The following is an 18,354-nucleotide window of genomic DNA, read 5'->3' as shown; positions in this document are numbered from 1 at the left end:
TGGATTCCCTCAGGTGCTAAATGCTTACCATACTTCCTTGTCACACCACCCCATACTCAGTTTTTAATATGGCTGGCAGAAGAGTTTCTCTCTGATGCACTACCTTCTTTAACAATTTACATTATTAGTTTAACTCCACCCAAATAATCTCTTTGGGTTCACTCGGTTATTATTTTAATCACAGAAGAAAAATATGCCTATTCACTAGCTGGGTTCACACTCAAGGGGAGTGGGTTATAAAAGATGTATCTATCAGGGGACAGGAACCTTGAAGGGCTATTTTATTCTCCCTAACACCAAAACAATTTAAATAGTATGATTCAACTTTGGTAGTAGCCTGTGGGGTGTGAGTGTGTGTGTGTGTGTGTGTGTGTGTGTGTGTGTGTGTGTGAAATAATGACCATGTTGTTCAAAGAATTAAAATTACTGTTTTTCAGATAATTACTCCATTCTACCCTATGATTTTTATATAGTATAAACTTCTGTTGTTTTATGCTGAGTTTCTATTGTTTATAAAATCAGGACTAAGGTATTTTTTTCTATTAAGAATGTAAATTGTTCTGTGTGTTGTGCCTACATTTAGATTATAAATACATATTTTAGGCAATTGTTCAGTGAGTATAAATGGAAAAATTGTGAAGAATATACTTGGTTAAGTTTTTCAGACATATAGTTATGCTGAAATTTGAGTTTAATTCAGAAAAAAAAAGTTTTAATGATATCAGTTTTCTTCCACATCCAAAATTTTATTTTTTGTTCATTAGTATAAAAGCTCGCAGCACCACTGACTCTTGGTCTGTTTTAATATTCTTTAGCAGAGTGGTGTTTTATGTATTAGTTCTTTAAAACTGTGACCATGTTTTTTTATGAGCAGGTAATTTGTACAGATGTATATAAAATTTTGTTTGTATGATTTACTATTTACTTGTAAATTGAGTAAATTTCATTGTTCAGTGTATTTAATTTTTCTCACTTTAAATGTATTATAGTTATTCAAGTTGGATCTTTGATAGCATAAAACATTTAAGGATTCTTTTTGTAAGAAGTAAACTTGAGGATTAAAATAATTTTGAGGAGCTGAAATGACCCATCTTCCTGAAGTGGAAATATAATTCAGTTTTTAAGTAGAAGATTGTCTGTAGGAGAATTGTGTGTGTGTGTGTGTGTGTGTGTGTGTGTGTGTGATTGTGTGTATATGTGTGTCTCTTAGATATTTGGATAGATAAAACCATGTATTGAATTCATATGTTGTAACCTAACCCTCAGTGTGATACTTGGGTTCTAATTTTGTTGTGAGGTTATAGATTCCATTAATGGGATTAATGACCTTAGAAAAATAAACACGAGTGATCTCTTTCTCCCTTTTATGTGATGATTCAGGTAGAAAGTATTGTACTGTAATATTTTTGCTGTTCTGAGTTAGTAGTATCGAGACAGGCTAAACATTCACTACAAAGACCATGCAGTGTCCCCAGACCTAATTCTTTCACTGGGTCTGGTTTTGTAGATGCTGGTGATAAACCAGGTCTCATTTATTATATGACCATTTTGTGCTGTCATTTAATAGCTACTATTCTAGGTTATCTCATACTGACCTTAAGAAAAATGACAATATATTTTATGTAATAACTTAGAAAGAATTGGTGATAATTTCAGACTCGTCTAAAGAATTCATAACCAAAATAGGAAAATTTTTTTTTGACAAACTAACAGTTGGTATGAATTGTCTTATAAAATCACTGTTTTGGGGGGTTTTCTTAGAAAAAAAAAGGAAGCACTGCCTCTGTAATGAAGAATGGAGCCCCCATTGAGAAACCGCTCAGGCTGGCATGATCATTTCGGACCTCCACAATGCATAACAATGAAAAAAATGTGTGTTAGTCTAGCCAGTGTGGTAATTTGTTAAGGGACCTCAAAATGACTCTGACAGAAAGATAGTTTCTGGATGAATGGATAGATAATAGAGCAATAAATAGATATTTTTTAAACTGGAATTGTACTTTCTGGTTTAATTTTAACATGATTCTTGTATTAACTTCAAACTATATTTAAAATTATATTTTGCTATTTCATGATATAGAAAGAATTTTTGAACAATTGCTTTAATATGCTCAAAAATCATTCTCTGCTCCTTTGTCAACAGCAACACCAATTGTGTTTTAGGAAAATACATGGAGATACTTTGGAGGCTGTTAATCAAAATCCCTATGCTTCAAATGTCAAGGGATGCAAGAGACTAGTCACTCATTAGTCCTATCAGGTTTGTCCGGAAAGCTCCTGCAGGTTAACACAAAAGCTGAAAACCATTAGAATTCATTCTTCCATGGTGACCCCATGGCACCCTGTCCATTATTTACTGCTTCTCTTGTTCCTTTATTTTATGAGAAGCCTGGCTCTTAAGTTTTTCATTCATTGATACTCAACTACCTTTGCACATACGTTTCCATGAACTGAAATGAGCATCAGTGTGAGGTTTTCTTTTCCCAAGAGCTTGTATATGTTAAACGTATTTTATTCTTTTGTTTCCTTATTATTTATGAAAATTACTAAATAATACTAGCATTTCTCTATCCCCAAACATTGCAGATATGACTGCAGCTTGTTTGATTATACTGGTTATTTTTTAAGTATGCTTCAGGATATTTTGTAAACATTCAGCTGCATTACAATCTTCAAATGAGTCCCTGAAGGAACCTTTCAAATAACTTGTGTTGTCTTTTTTATAAGATACCATTCCATAGATGTATCACTTAGTAAATATAATGGTGCTTCATTTTATTTCAGAAGACTAGAAAGAATAAATGTCCTTTTGAAAAATAACGTTATATCTAAAATCCAACTGAGAGTATTCCAGATTTTCTCAGGAGCATCTTAATGGATACCATTATTTAGCTTCAAGCAATTTTGCAATCAAGTCACATATAGCAATGACATTATTTAAATAAGAATTAAACTATGAAGGCAACTGCTTTTGAAAATGAATATGTCACTAGCTCTCTGCTAAGTCATTATTTTAGCCAGACTATACTATAGAAAGGAATATGAATCTTTCTTTCTATAGTTCAGGATGATGTAGCCATTGACAATGGAGCATTAACTTTATATATTATCAAACAAGCATGAAACAAGCAAGTCCTATCATATAAATTGTGGAAAACTTATTTTTATCATACTGTACTTCTTATTTTTGCTATTTTTTTTAGCACTTCTCATAAGTTACTGGGTTAATTGAAGAAAGTACTAGAATCAAGATTGTTGAAATCTAATTCAGGTTCAGGCTTTTGTTGATATACTTAATCTTGATTTACTTGTCCTCATCTCATAAGTTTGAACTTTCTTTTATCTTTTATCTATCTTTCTGAGAAAAATATTTTATGAACATATCAATCATAAAAAATAAATTTTATAAAATGAATGGATACAGGAAAAGAAATGCACAAACCACTGCACATTTTATTTTATACCATGTATCTCCTCCATCATTTGCTGGCATTATATTCAAATGCTACTTAAAGTAAGACATGTAACAAAAGACAGAAGTACATTGGCAAACCATGGCTTAGAACATTTAAAAGTCTTCAGTTTTCAGTTATATAATATAAAGATTTAATAATCCATGTCATGAAAATAGACAGTCAATGTGCAGTTTTTCTGAATGAGAATGCTAAATTCAGAAAATACATTTATTTACTAATCTTCCTGGGACTTGTCTAGAAACCTCCTAGGATGTCAGTATTGTTAGAAACCCAAGGCATGGAATAAGAGAGAAAAAATGTTAAATAAATTTAGATGATAAAATGGGATAGGAATTTTGAGAACTCATTGCAATGGCCTTTTCTCACTCTGGGTTATAAATTCTGCTTTATTGGTAGTTTCAGTATTTAGAGAAGTATATGTTTGGGATGTCAGAATACTATGCTAAATCACAATATAGTCTAATAATTATATGTACTTTCTATGTGATTAAAATATCCATAATCCCACCCAATAATCAGAGTAAGGACCCTATTCCTATGGTTCCATCAAACAGTCTTCTGTGTACTACACATTCTTCAAAAAAAGATGCTTTTTGAAACGTGCTTAAAGAATTTTTCACTGCATATATTACTGTTTCCCTATCCAGTTTTTTTAATGAAAACCCAGAAATATTTAGATAACTATATTTACAAAACTATGAGGCAAGTAGATGTCATGATTTCCAGTTTTCAAGTTGAAGTTTATGTGAATAATATTTTTTACTAATAAAAATTCAGAATGTCCCTTTTTATGGCATCGCTCTTGATAGGCTGTAAAATGACTGATGTAGTCTCAGAAAGCATGTGTTATGATATAGCTTTATGATTCTTCAGTGATATGACAGAGTATCCCCTGAACCAAGCTAAACCTGCAGCCAAGGAAAGGTGATTATGATGCCATCAGAGAAGTCTTTCAAACCTAAAGGCAGACAATTCTCTGTTAATGCTACAGGAATCTATCTGAAGGACACAGATGTTTCACTGTAGCATATGTGTAAATCGCCAGCATGAGTAAATATCTGCAAAATACAGGTACAAAATCTAGTTTAAAGAGGAGCAATGATAGAGCAACCAAAGAAGTCACTCAGACATTGTAAATCATGCAGAATAGGTTACATCCCAGAAGGCTATACAAAGTTCTTTATTATAATATTTCCATTGCAATCAGTGTTTAATATGATACAAAAAGATAGTTTGATGAATTAGATTAATCTCATATGAGGCTATGGGAATATGGGTTAAATGGAATTAAACAAAAGCCTAGAGGGGTTATTAAATGCCAACTTATAATTGGTATTGAATTGTTGACAACTTTTTGTTTTTCTATTTCAACTGCATAACATGGTACTAAGTACAATGTAATGAGTTTCATTCAAGTTCAGGAGCAAAAATCTAGAATAGTACCTTATAACTCTTTGTGATTTACATTAATTTGCAACATTAAATATTAAAGATAACAAGATTAATATACTATACTGTTAGAGTCTGTAAACAAGTCAGAATGGCGCCTGGCATTTTGCCAGAGAAATGTCAGAGTCTGTAAACAAGTCTGGATGGCGCCTGGAAAAATGCCAGAGGGAGTGGTTTGTGAAGTAACACCAGCGAGCCATTAAGTGTGGAGATTTCTTATTGGTTGACTGCTGTATCTAGTTTATGTTAATTAAGATAAGCTGTGTGGAATGTATATATACCGCTCCTGTCCTACAATAAGCGGCTCCCTCTCCTGCTCTATCGATCTACACAAGTTCTTCGTCACCCCCTGGTTATTTTGCTGCAACTGGGCTGTGGCACTATACCAAACCAATAACACTTTAAATATATACAAACTTTATTATTTTGCATATGATTTTTATTTTAACTAGATTAATTACTCCTGGGAATTCTCAAAAGTGTCTATCAACATTTATCCTAAAGAAAGACCCAGCTAGAATGTGGAAGTGACTTCCTACATATATTTCTGTACAGGTAAAGTTTTTATATATTGTTATGTTTCAGGAAAAATAGCAGAAAGAGTAAGTCTGATGACTATCTTTGTAATTGTGTTTCTAATCTCACTTGATATATATCAGTGATATATGAAGCATGATTAAAGTGTAAGTTATGAAATTGAAAAAAGGAGTAAGTGGAAAGAAGATGTGATAACCATTTTGTTCTTTCCCTCTGAGAGGTGGTGTTGGACCTTCTGCGTCTTTGAGAGTATTAAAATTTGTTTATGATGGTTTATGATCAGCCTAGTTCCTCAGTCAGGAGAAACCGTACCAAGCAGCGTACTCTTCACTTTTTGTAGCTGTGCTTTGAAATCAATGAGTCTCTCACGCTTAGTTTTATTTTATATCAGAGAAGAGTCTCCTGCAAGCACATTCCGTTTGCTCTGTCACATGAGCCATTCTTGAAATTAGGTCAGAGTTCATTACGCTGCTAGTGCCTCGTTTAGGCACAGGCGCAGAGGAACATAAAAGTTAAATCTTAGCTTGAGGCACAGAGAATGGATTTCAGTTTTGTAAGGAATTAGAAATTGCTTTAGGATAGCTGGATTTCACACAGATAGGAAATAAGTGTCCTCGAAGAAAAACTAGCTAGTAGAGGGAAAGTGTGTAAAGTAGTAGAAGACTCCTGGGAGAGCGACAAGCACACAAAGAGAAGGAAAATGACCAAGAGGTGTATATGAAGTATCATTGGGAGGGGATGTTCTGAGAGCATGTCGACACAAAAAGTGAATGTGGCACTAGTAGTCTGGCGGAAACTCAGTGTCTCACCAGTATTGCAAAAGGAGATGCCTTTGAAAAAGGAAGTTAATATTGAGCATATGTGGAAAGCAAAAAGGGCAACAAAATACATAAAATTTGTAATCATTCACACTCCAGCATAAGAATGACATTATGAAAGTAAATAAAATTTGACAGAAAAAAAATAAGTGGAGAATCAATAAGCTGCTTTAGAAATACTTCGGTAATAAAAATCTAGAACTCAAATTACTCTTCTTTCAGAAAGTAGACATTAGTTTCACCTAAGAAAGTATGTTATGCATTTTATTTGTGCACATAAATATGTATTTTTTTTCCTGCTGAATACAAATGAATTAAATTCAATTGTTTTTCTTGGTTAAGGACAGAAAATAAAATAAACCAGTACCCTAGGCAATTTTCCATTTTCCTGTGATTTAAGTATTTACAAAATGAACATCACATTTTTTGTTTTGTTTTTGTTTATTGAGTCAGGGATTCATTAGGTACATAGGACATAAACTTCTGAACTATCTTTTATATCTGCCCGTTATATATCATCTACTTACCGACCTACCTAATCTACCTACTTAATTGTTGTTCTAATTTTATTGGATACATATGTACATAAAATATATGTGTACATATAAATGAACATCTACTTATGATTAAATTATATGTGATCTACGGAGGCTGAGGAATTTCCCAGTACTAGTCCCTATAAAACTTAAGAGAAAGATTTGAAAAGCTTCTGAGGTCTCTGAGGTTGACTTATAGATAAAATTGTACTCTTATTTGATTTACCTTAAATTTTCTAATTTCTCAAAAATGGCCCATTTAAAATTGTGCATAGAAACATACTGAATGCTTTCTTTGGTTAAGAAACTATAAAGAAGCCGGGCTTGGTGGCACACATCTGTAATTCCAGTGACTCAGGAGGCTAAGGCAGAGGGATGGCAAGTTCAAAGCCAGCCTCAGCAAAAGTAGGGTGCTAAGCAACTCAGTGAAACCCTGTTTCTAAATAAAATTAAAAATTGGGCTGGGAGGTGGCTCAGTGGCCAACTGCCCCTGAGTTCAATCCTTACATGTATATAATCGCACACATTTTTTGGAGTCTAACATATTAATTGATTTTTAGCTTCCAATCCAAACATTAAGGCAAGTAACTAAGCTTGTTTTCTTCCTATGTAAAACAGACCACATGGTGAGATGAATCCCAAGGTAATATCTAATTGAAGTAATAAATGTAAGTATTTAACATAGTGCCTGAATGTATAAAGTACACAATATTATTATTATTAGTAGTAGTAGTGTTGTATGATAATATTCATATGTATATATTTACAGAGCTATGCAAAATTCTAAGGCAAGCACATCAAAATTTCAGAACTTTTCACTCAATGTGGTAGGGAAGTAGAGACGGAGATAGTTTCAGACATTTGAGGAGGCTAGTTAGATGAATAGGTGAGATAAATAGAGTAGGAACAAAATGTTGAAAGCTTCATCAGCAGAACTACAAGGTAAATAGTGCCACAGAAAAAAATTGACACACCTGGATTCTGCAATAACAGGTATGTAAATTACCTTGGTTGCATAGCAAAATTAATTGCTTTAAATCAAATATTTTGTATAATAAGTAAATGTATTTTGAATATTGAATTTTTATTTGGGCTTTACTAAAATGTCATATAGCATGTTTGATGATGTGTGTTGTCATCAAAGATAGCTGAGACAATGTTCTAATTGTTTCAACAATCAGAATTGAATTTTCTAAAATAATTTTCAGTACAAGAAGTTTTTGAAAATAGGTCACTTATCTTTGCACTGTTTCCTATTCCCAAAGTAAAAGGAAAGTTCATATTTAAACTTTTTGCTTGCTGACATTTCTTTTTCCTGTCATTTTGAAACTCTTCTAAGACATGCCCAGAGGTTTTATTGAAATTCATTCTATTGTGGAAATTGAACTTGGTCAGGAGCAAAAATTAGAAAATAATGCTGAGTATTGGCAAATTTTTGGAAATTTATAATCTTATAAAAGTTTGTAGACACTGTTAAGAAGTTATGTTCAGCAGTCTGTGTCAGATAGTCTTTTGTGTATGTGATATAAAAAAGCCTACTTGTTTCTTCTGAGTTAAAGCTGTATCATATTCCCCTTCTCTAAACTCCAAATTAAAAAAAAAAAAAAAAAAAACTTTAGAAGTTTGCTTCTCCCTGGTTTGCACTGTTGTGTAGCATTCATTGCAAAAGATTTAAAGTTGAAAATAAATTGAGAAGTATTGATTTATCCTAGGCTTGGAGAGAGGAGTTCAGTAAAACAGAATCATATGATAGGATATTACATCTTTTTTGTAAAGTAGCAATTTCTTTCTTTCAACCAAATACATTGGTTGAAGGAAATGTGCTCTAAAAACAGCTGTGAATAAACCTCTTTTTCAAATTAAATTAAATTTATTTTAAATTGATATAAAAATTGTACATTTTATTTGGTATGATGTACATTTAAATTGATATAAAAATTGTACATTTTATTTGGTATGATGTGGTATTTCAACACCTGAAGTAATTCTTAGTTTACAATTTAGAGATTGTTTTCCGTTCTTTTAAATTCTGGCACACTAGAGAGTATTGTATAGATTACTAATATTATGTAAGTAGGCTCTAATGTTTATGAAAATGTAGTTAAAATATCATTTAGATACTTGTATTTTCCCTTTGTAATAAACATACTTTGACGAATGTACATTGACCAGCTCTTGTGATTTCTTTGAAACTGAGAAGCTACCGGCACTAGCCTTTGAATGCTTAAACAGAACAGTTCTTGGCAAATTATGATGATTACTTACCTCTAGTAGTCCACACAAAAAATGGACATTCTTTATATGGCCTCATGTCTTTCATATAAATACATTTAAATTCAATCATCAGTGAATACCTCAGATTTTTAGATAGGATACTGACTATTTTTCTTCATGATTATATTTTTGCAAAGAGCAACTGCTGTTGGAATCTCAGTAGTCATACTCAAAATAAAATATGTATGAACAAGTGAAATGACCACCTAGTACTAAAAACAATATTTGGGCTGGAGCTGTAGCTCAGTGGTAAAGCGATTGCTTTGCAAGTGTGGGGCACTGGGTTTGATCCTCAGCACTACATAAAAATAGATGAAGGTATTGTGTCCATCTACAACTAAAAAAAATTCAAAAATATTTATGAAATTATTACTCCTTTAATGAGGGGGATCATAGCTACATTTTGAGTCAGTAAAACTGCAAACAGATAAATATAATAATATGATACTAAGAAAATCATGGGCCACAGATATTAAAGGAAGAAAGATGTAATAAAGGTGAAAGCTGTCATGAAAGTGGAAGGGAGACTATTAGAGAAACAAAAAGTAGAAGGTGAACAGGAGGAAACATGTAAGGAAGGTAAGAGGGATGATAGGAGTATAAATGATTAAAGTATGTTTTATGCATATACAAATATGCTACCATGAAATCCATTACTGTGTATAGTTGATCTACAATAATAATGGAAAGAACATGTAAAAATAATGATTTCATTTCTTGAATCCATTAAAATTAGTTTTAATGGATTCCTTGAATCCATTAAAATTAGTTAGCAATTTAGGAAAAACTAAAGCAACCGGAGGCTAATCCAGGGTGATTGTTTTGACTGAAATAATGATTGAACTATGCAATATTTGTAAGAAAACACTCTGCATTTTTATGACAATTCACTGTACACTGTATATTTACTTCCTCAACTAAACTAACAAGGAAACTTAACATTAATTATAATGAAGGGGTGATAAGAAACTTCTTTAAGTCATTTAGGATGGAAATGTTTTTATATGAAACCTTCAAAATCTTCCCTTAATTTCAATTATCCAAACACTGCTCCATTTCCTTGGTTTCTGTCAGATTGTGTTTATGTACAGTTCATGTTTTCAGACTTTATCTTCTCATATAGTTCTACCTATATGCTTATTTAGATTTCTAGCAATTATTATTTTTATGTATTCAAAATACATAAAAACTTTTATTAACATCTTTATTTAGTTGTTAATTAGACTTTTCTGTTTAAGAAGGCAACATATAATTCTTGACCCCAGTCTATACCTCCCTTTTTCTTCAACAGTATGTGTCATCCACCATGGATCAACTAAAATCAAAATTCAATGGGTATAACTGTTCCTGTCTTTCCCTCTACCTAGAATATTGTCTGGTACTTCATTTGTCCCTGACAGATATATATTAAATATCATAAGAAATATTTAATTATGCTTGGGAAAAACATAAAGTAGAAGTTGTAAACTAATCTTTACCAAGTATATTATCATCATAAGAATTTCACATGTATCAATTCAGATACATATTTAATAACCAGAAAGTTTAGTTTATAAATGTATTTACAAAATGTATTTGCATGCTTGCTTATATAACTATCTCAGGAGGATCCTGAAGATTATCAGCCTCATGTAGGTGAGAAGCAAGTCTTCTTTCTTACTTTATCCACAGCACCTAGTTCTTATCACAAAGGAGATGTTTAATGAAGGTTTCTGGAACTTGCCTTTGTAAAACATTGACAATATATATGCAAAAGTCTGTCTAAAATTGATAGTTTATATTGTGAAAACATTTATAACTTTCCTTCCTTGTCTTCTTATTTAGCAATCATCAGCTTTTGTGTTTGGTGGTTATATCAATTGATTTAATCCAGTATGATGAAAGAACCCTAAATTTTGGGACCAGTCTTAGATAAGTTTGCCAATGCCAGAACTGGTTTCATTGGAAAAGGCAATGAACTTTTTTTTTTGTTTGCTTCTTCATATAGTAAAGAGATTTAGGGTAGAATATCTCAAAGATATACTAGAGGTCTGACTCTTATTATTATTTTCTTTCTTTCAACTTTTTTTTTAAATTTTAAGATGCTTATGTGACCAGAATTTCCAATTTGAGTCCTGTGTCAATCATTTGTATCTGATGTATGGAATTAAATACTATACCTCAAATCCTGGACTCTATTATATCTATTCATGCCATTGATCTCAGGGGAGCCCATGCCATAGAATATAATAAATCAGCTCAATTTTTTGTCACTCATGCAAATAATTCAATTTATATCTCACCCATATTCATTGTTGTGTTAGGGTTCTCTAGCAAAACCCAACCTATAGATTATATGTGAGTGTATGCATGGATGTGTGTGTGTGTGTATCTCTATGTGGGGTAATTTATTAGTTTGACTTACATAACCAGAAGCTAGATAGTTGCACAGTGTCCGAAGAGCTCAAGAAATCAGTCATTGCTCAGTTCAAGTAGCTGGAAGCCTTAGAGCCCTAGAAGCTTCTTGGAGATTTCACTGGTGTGAGTCCATATTGAAAAGCTGGAAAACTTGAGTCTGATGTACATAGGCAATGACAGCATCAAAATCACAACTATGCAAGAAAAATCAAGCTTCTGTGTACTTGCAACAAAGCATTGCCCTTTCACTTTTTCTTCTATCTGGGACCCTAGACTATTGGACAGTGTGGTCCACATTCCAGGCAGGTCTTCATCTCTGAGTTCACTAAGCCACATGCCAATAGTCTTCAGAAAAAAAAAAAAAAAAAAAAAACCTTTAGGGACACACACATAAAAGTACTTTACCAATTTTTTAGGTGTTTCTCAATTCAGCCAAGTTGGTGAACAAGATTAACCATCACAATTATGATTATTGATGAGCATCATGCCCTTGTATTATGATGAGTAATTCAAATTCAACAGAAACAAGATTTCCAGAGAATCACTTTCTCTATAATCTTGTTAAAGTCATCCATGTCCATCTCCACCTGTCATTGTCTCTCACATCGTGTTGTTTTGCTTGCTTCATAGTTTTATCACAAACAAAACTGTCTGTTATTACAGTGCTTATCCTCTGCCCACCTTCCATTGTGACCCGAAGTAGAGCAGAAGATTCCTGTTAACAGAGACTTCATATGAATTTTATAACCATAGGATCTCATCATCTAATAATATTTAAACAAAGAATAAATGAACTATTCAAAAACTTTCTCAATGCTGTGGAGGAAATTGATAAGAAGAAACTACACATAGGCAAGTAATATTTTGGGAGGGTCTGGGAATTGAACTCAGGGTCACTCAACATCACTGAGCCACATCTCCAGCTCTATTTTGTATTTTATTTAGAGACAAGGTTTCACTGAGTTGCTTAGTGCTTCACTGTTTCTGAGGCTGACTTTGAAATGGAGATCCTCCCACCTTAGCCTCCTGAGCCTCTGGGATCACAGGCATGTGCCACTGTGACTGGCTAGGCAAGTAAATTTTTAATGAGATGATTTTGGATAACATTCTTACATAAGGCAAACTCAGCCACGACAAAAGAAAACACAGTGCACTTTCAGAATGCATGACATGTAATTTAGAATATCTTTTGATTTTATACATTATCTACAAAGTAGGTAGGAGTCGGAATATCTCTAGTCAGTGAATAATGTATTAAGAATGGTGCCAGTCAATAGACTGAAAAAGGGAATTGTACTCACCAATGAGCTCTGCACTGTCCAGTAACCTGTGCATACCACTGTCACACACCTTTCACAATTATGTGTTGCAATTACTTGTTTACTTCTCTGTATTCTTGTTAGACTATGGTCTTCCTGAGGGCAAATAAAGGATATTTTTCTAACATCATCCTGGTGAAAATGTGTTTTCAAAATGGTGTGTTTTTAACAGTAATGATAAAGAAGCAGTGTAGAACAGAAGGAGAATGGGATTGTAATCATGACCATGAACATGGCAAAGACTGCCCTTAGAAATATCTTGTCCAGGCTTTCCTGCAGTATGCTACTGTCAACATATTCCCCTTAAGGTAACATTATTCTGCGCCTTTCCCCCCAATTTTTTTTAAGAGATGTTACACTCTTGTCATGTTTCTTAGTCCAGGTTTCTGAGTGGTTGTGGTTTTGTTCATGTGTATTTGTAAGCACACAGGAGAGCATATGTGTGTGGTTGGCTGTCTATGTGTATCTACATCTGTATGTATTAATATATCTTTCTGATGGTTTTTAATCCCATTATTATGAACAAAAATTTTAAAAATGTGAAAGCAGAATATGTGAGTAATTTCAGACACAGAATTCTTTACTTCACATAATTATTTAAATTAAAACAATAGGCTTACAGGAGTCATTGATTTTGAAAACAATTAAATATTCTGACTGAGCATTAATTTATTCTGTCAGTGATTTAACAAAGTATCACTCCTACTCCATATTAATAGCTTGTTATCTGATTTTAATTAAAAAATTACAAGTGATGGTATTTATTTGCACATTTAAACTATTTCAAAATATTATAATTTTGTTTACTTACCCAATTCAATAAAAATTCAATATTTTTACTTTTATTATAATGAATTTTCTCTGTGGTGCAAATTGCAATGGGCATGATAAACATCTGTTCTAATTCCCATTGGCTAGTCAATAATAAAGTCTCCTTTATATACTTGTGCTAATGTGATTAACTCCATCTTTTTTAGATAAAAATGATCAATTCTTTTTTGCTCTTTCACTCTGTGTCAGGCTAAAATGCTTTTCCTCCTGGTAGCTTAGTGTCATGAAAAATCTAAACAATAAATATCTCTACTATCTCATCTTATATATTCTTATTAGTGCCTACTGATAGAGGCTATTCACTTTCTCAAGCTAAGTGTTTTGTAAATTCAACAATTTCCTTCTTACAATGATGTCTACTTTGATTTTCTTCTCTCTCATTTGTTACTGTTGATTATTATTTTCCCTTGAAACATCTTTTGTTTATATCAAATCATACTCTCTCCATTAATCACCTATTTTGTCTCCTAGTTTCAGTTTTGCTCCTAAAATGTCTTAAATTCCATGCTCTGATTCTCAGGTCTATTTCCCAAACTATGTTTTATTTCATTTTTATTTTATACCATCTCTTATAACAATCACTGCAAATCATCTATTTTTTCTAAATGTGAACTAAACTCATCTTTATCCCAAAGGATTATCCTAGCTTGACCACTTTTGGAGCACCAAAAGTGGTATCACATGCTTGCTTTAGATTTCCTTTCCCATACAATCTGCATGGTTTTCATAAGGACTAGGAAGATTTATCATCTAGTTCAAATATTTGCTATGTTTCACTTGGTTACTATAATTTCCTAACTATTCTCTCTCTGCCTGAAAACTTCAATGTCTCCTTTTGAATTTCTAAAAAGCAATACTTATTTCACCATCTTTGTTTAAAATCTTACATGACTCTAATTGTTAACACATAAATTATAAGTAATAGGGAGACTTCATAATTGGACTTCTTTTTCATTCTCATGTCCCTATATATCCTTCATATTTACTGTACTCTACAGAGAAAAAAATCTAAAACTAAAACTACATATATCCTCTTGAATGTGTTTTTTTCCAACATCTATTCTTAATTTTTTTGGGGGGGGAAATGTCATAGTTGTTAGGGTCTTAAGCAAAATCCTATCAAGTTACCCCCTTCAAGATACAAAAAATAAAGAACACACCATTTCTTCAGTAAAGTTTTGTCTGACATCCCTACATTAGTTTAGTCACATCGTACTTCATAAACCATTAATTTTATTCTTATTTTGTTAACATTAGCATGACACTCTTATCATCTCCTTTAGAGGGATAATGTATCCAGGTATAGGATATGTTCTTGTTCAGAATGATAACTTTGCATTGGAACATTAAGATTTGGGCAAGGGACAGAAAATATCAGCAAACTACCAGAAGCTATGGAAGAGTCAAGGAATATATTTCTGTCACTAGCCTCAGAAAGCCTTGTTCTTAGACTTCCAATCAAGACAGTTGTGAGAAAGTATCTGTTTTTTGAGCTACTCAGTGTGCAGTATATTGCTATAGCCACTGCAGCAAAGTAATACAAACTTATTAGTGTTCATGAACAAAACAAAAACAAAGCAGACTCCATTAAGGTAAAGGGATCTCCATTAACAGTAGCAACAGATAGGATTAGCTACATAGGAATAAATTTACAAAAGATGTTTAAAACATTGATGAGGGGGGTTTTATTGCCATTGTTGTTGCTTGGTATTATTTTGCTATGCTCAGGTTTAAACCCAGAGTCTTCGAAACATCGTAGGCAGTAGTCTACTACTAAGTTATCCCACAGCCTGATAACAGTGTTTTAAATACTCCTAAAAGACACAAAATTAGACTTGAGGAAATAAAATGAAGGTTTTCGTTCTTAGATAAATCAGCATTACAAAAACATCACTTCTTTCTAATTTAATTTGTAAATTAAACACAATCCTGACAAATATACTAAGATTTGCAAATTGGACAAGTCAGTGTGAAATTCACACTGGGAAAAAGCATAAAAGAATAGACAAGAAATCATTTAAAAGCAAATTATGAGGTAGAAAAATTCATAGACTCTGTTAAAATATATGTTAAGTGATATAAGTGATATTAAAAAGCCAAAGGTAGAATGTTTTCTCTGATGCTTGGAAGCTAACCCATAATAACTGAGGTGGGGCAGAGGGGAACATATAAGTTCAGTAGATTAGACAATGGAGAATAGAGGAAGTGGGAAATAGAAAAAGGAAAGACAGTGGAATGAATCTGACATAATTTTCCCATATACATGTATAAAACCACACAGAGGATCCCACCATCATGTACATAAGAATGGGATCCTAGGGCTGGGGTTGTGGCTCAGCAGTAGAGCACTCACCTAGCACGTGCAGGGCCTTGGGTTTGATCCTCAGCACCACATAAAAATAAATAAATAAAGGTATTGTGTCCAACTACAACTAAAAAATAAATATTAAAAAAATGGGAGCATAACTATAATAAGATATATTCCATGCTTGTATAAATGTATCAAAATAGATTCAAAAAGAATAAACAAAAAAGAATACTGATAATAATAAATGCTAGAGCAGATGTAGAGAAAAAGTAACACTTTTACACTGTTGGCGATTCTTTACATCAGTACAACTGCTATGGAAATCAATATCAAGATACCTCAAAAGACTAGGCATGGAACCACCATATGATCCAGCTATATTATGCTTCAGCATTTATTTTGTAGAATTAAAGTCATCTTCCTACAGAGATAAATGCATACCCATATTTATAGCACCACAATTCACAATAGACAAATAATAAAACTAGCCTAGTTGTCCACAAACAGAAGAATGGATAAAGAAAATGTGGTATATATGCACAATGGAATTTTATCCAGGTATTAAAAAACTGAATTTATGCATTTGCATGAAAATGAACGGAACTAGAGACCATCATGTTAAGTGAAATATGGCTAAAATTATGTTTATATATATATATGCTTTTATATATAAATTATGCTTTTATATATAAATATGCTTTTATATATATATATATTTTTTTCTTGTTAATATGGAATCTTTGTGCAACTGAAATAAATTACTAAGAAAATGATTCCTCTTTAGAGGGGTTTAAGATTTATTTAAATTAAGTATGTGAAATGTTCACACAAAAATCATCAGAAAAAATATCATTTGACATCTTGTTAATAAAAATAGTTATACTTCAGGAAATATCTTATGTGAATTTTCACTCATCACTGAGACCTAGGTGGAAAAAAAAATGCTTCTCTACCCTTTGCTATTTTCCTTCTAAATGCAACTTTGTATTAATGAAAGACTTTCTCAGTTCACAAGATAAGGACACTGGAAGCAATTTAGAAGCAAACAACAACAACAAAAACATCAGGACATAGCAATATCTGGAATGATTCCTAATTATTTATTTAAATGTGATTTGATTTATTGCCTGAGGTGTTAGAGACAAATTTCTGAAAAAAAAGATTGATAGATTCTGAAACATTTATTGAGTTTTCTTCACTAAATCATTAGAAGATACCACAAAACAGGCACCAATGTAATTATAAAATCTGTTCAGGTTTGCCTCTGGCTGTGGTCTGTTTACTTACAGAGAAAATAAATATCATTATTAAGTTTGCACCTTCCTCTAAAAAATCAAGCCTGACCTCTGCCATGTCTGCAGTTTCTCCAAGTCTTTGCAGGCCACTCCACAAGAGCCAAATAAAATCATTTCAGCTTATTAACATGTTTAAGAACATGAGAAAATATTTGCAGGAAATACAACATATTTGAAAGTAGCTGTAGACAAGGAGGCAAATGTTATTCCTTAGATCACTTTATTAGGCATAAACTACATATATCCCACAAGTGTTAAGACTAGCTCTTTTATGGAATTTTTGTTTCAATGTAAAATTGAACTAGGACACACGATAATCTTGCACTATAAAAAATACCCTAATATTAATTGCAAATATGTACCTGAAATTATATATTTGAAATACTATAATTGTAGGTGAACACTCTAGTTCATCTACAAATTCATTTTTTGGTGTTTAAGATTTTAGTTGTCAGTATTATATGATGAGTTTATTATTGTTCTTTGTATGTGATAAGTAACATATTTGCTACTCTATTGACATGCATTATAATCTTTTGTTTAAACAGGACAAATAAAGCATTTAAATAAATGATATGCTAGGAGAAAATCTGCTAAAATGCTATTATTTGTACATTTTTTTTTACATACTAATTGTTATTCTGACATACTAGAACTTTCTAAAATGATTAATGACTTTTGTAACAGTTTGAGACAAATCTTGTGCAGCTAAGGTGCAATAAAATTTTAATCCAATTTGATTTGCAAAAGTAATTTCTGAGATTAACTTTTTAAAAATGCTTCCAGGGAAAGGAAACTTCTTAAACAATACACACATATGCAAATAATACACTCATGTGCATTGAAAGCATTCGTGTCCACATAGTCTGCCCTTACCATAAGCAACCCCATTCTGGATTTCATTTACACTCAATTTATCTCATGGCAAAAACCTCAATGTTACATTTTTTTTCTCTAATTTCCTTAATGAATTTTACTCTCTAAAACTGCTGTGAATCATCATAGTTGGCAATTTTTTAATCAAATTTCTACTTCACGGACATGCAAAAATTTGTTTCTCTTTTATTGTTTCATAAATAAAGGAATATCTAATCAAATTTAAGTGCTTGGTACA

General features: G+C 32.2%; 1 pseudogene; it reads left to right on the top strand.

Annotated features, from left to right (window-relative positions):
• Positions 1-1,395: 1,395 nt before the first annotated feature.
• On the top strand, positions 1,396-1,522 carry LOC113180773 (small nucleolar RNA SNORA72; annotated as a pseudogene).
• The last annotated feature ends 16,832 nt before the right edge of the window (positions 1,523-18,354 follow it).

This window comes from Urocitellus parryii, chromosome 1 (genome assembly GCF_045843805.1).
Source record: "Urocitellus parryii isolate mUroPar1 chromosome 1, mUroPar1.hap1, whole genome shotgun sequence".
Classification (NCBI taxonomy): domain Eukaryota; kingdom Metazoa; phylum Chordata; class Mammalia; order Rodentia; family Sciuridae; genus Urocitellus; species Urocitellus parryii.
This window is presented reverse-complemented; position numbering and strand designations above follow the sequence as displayed.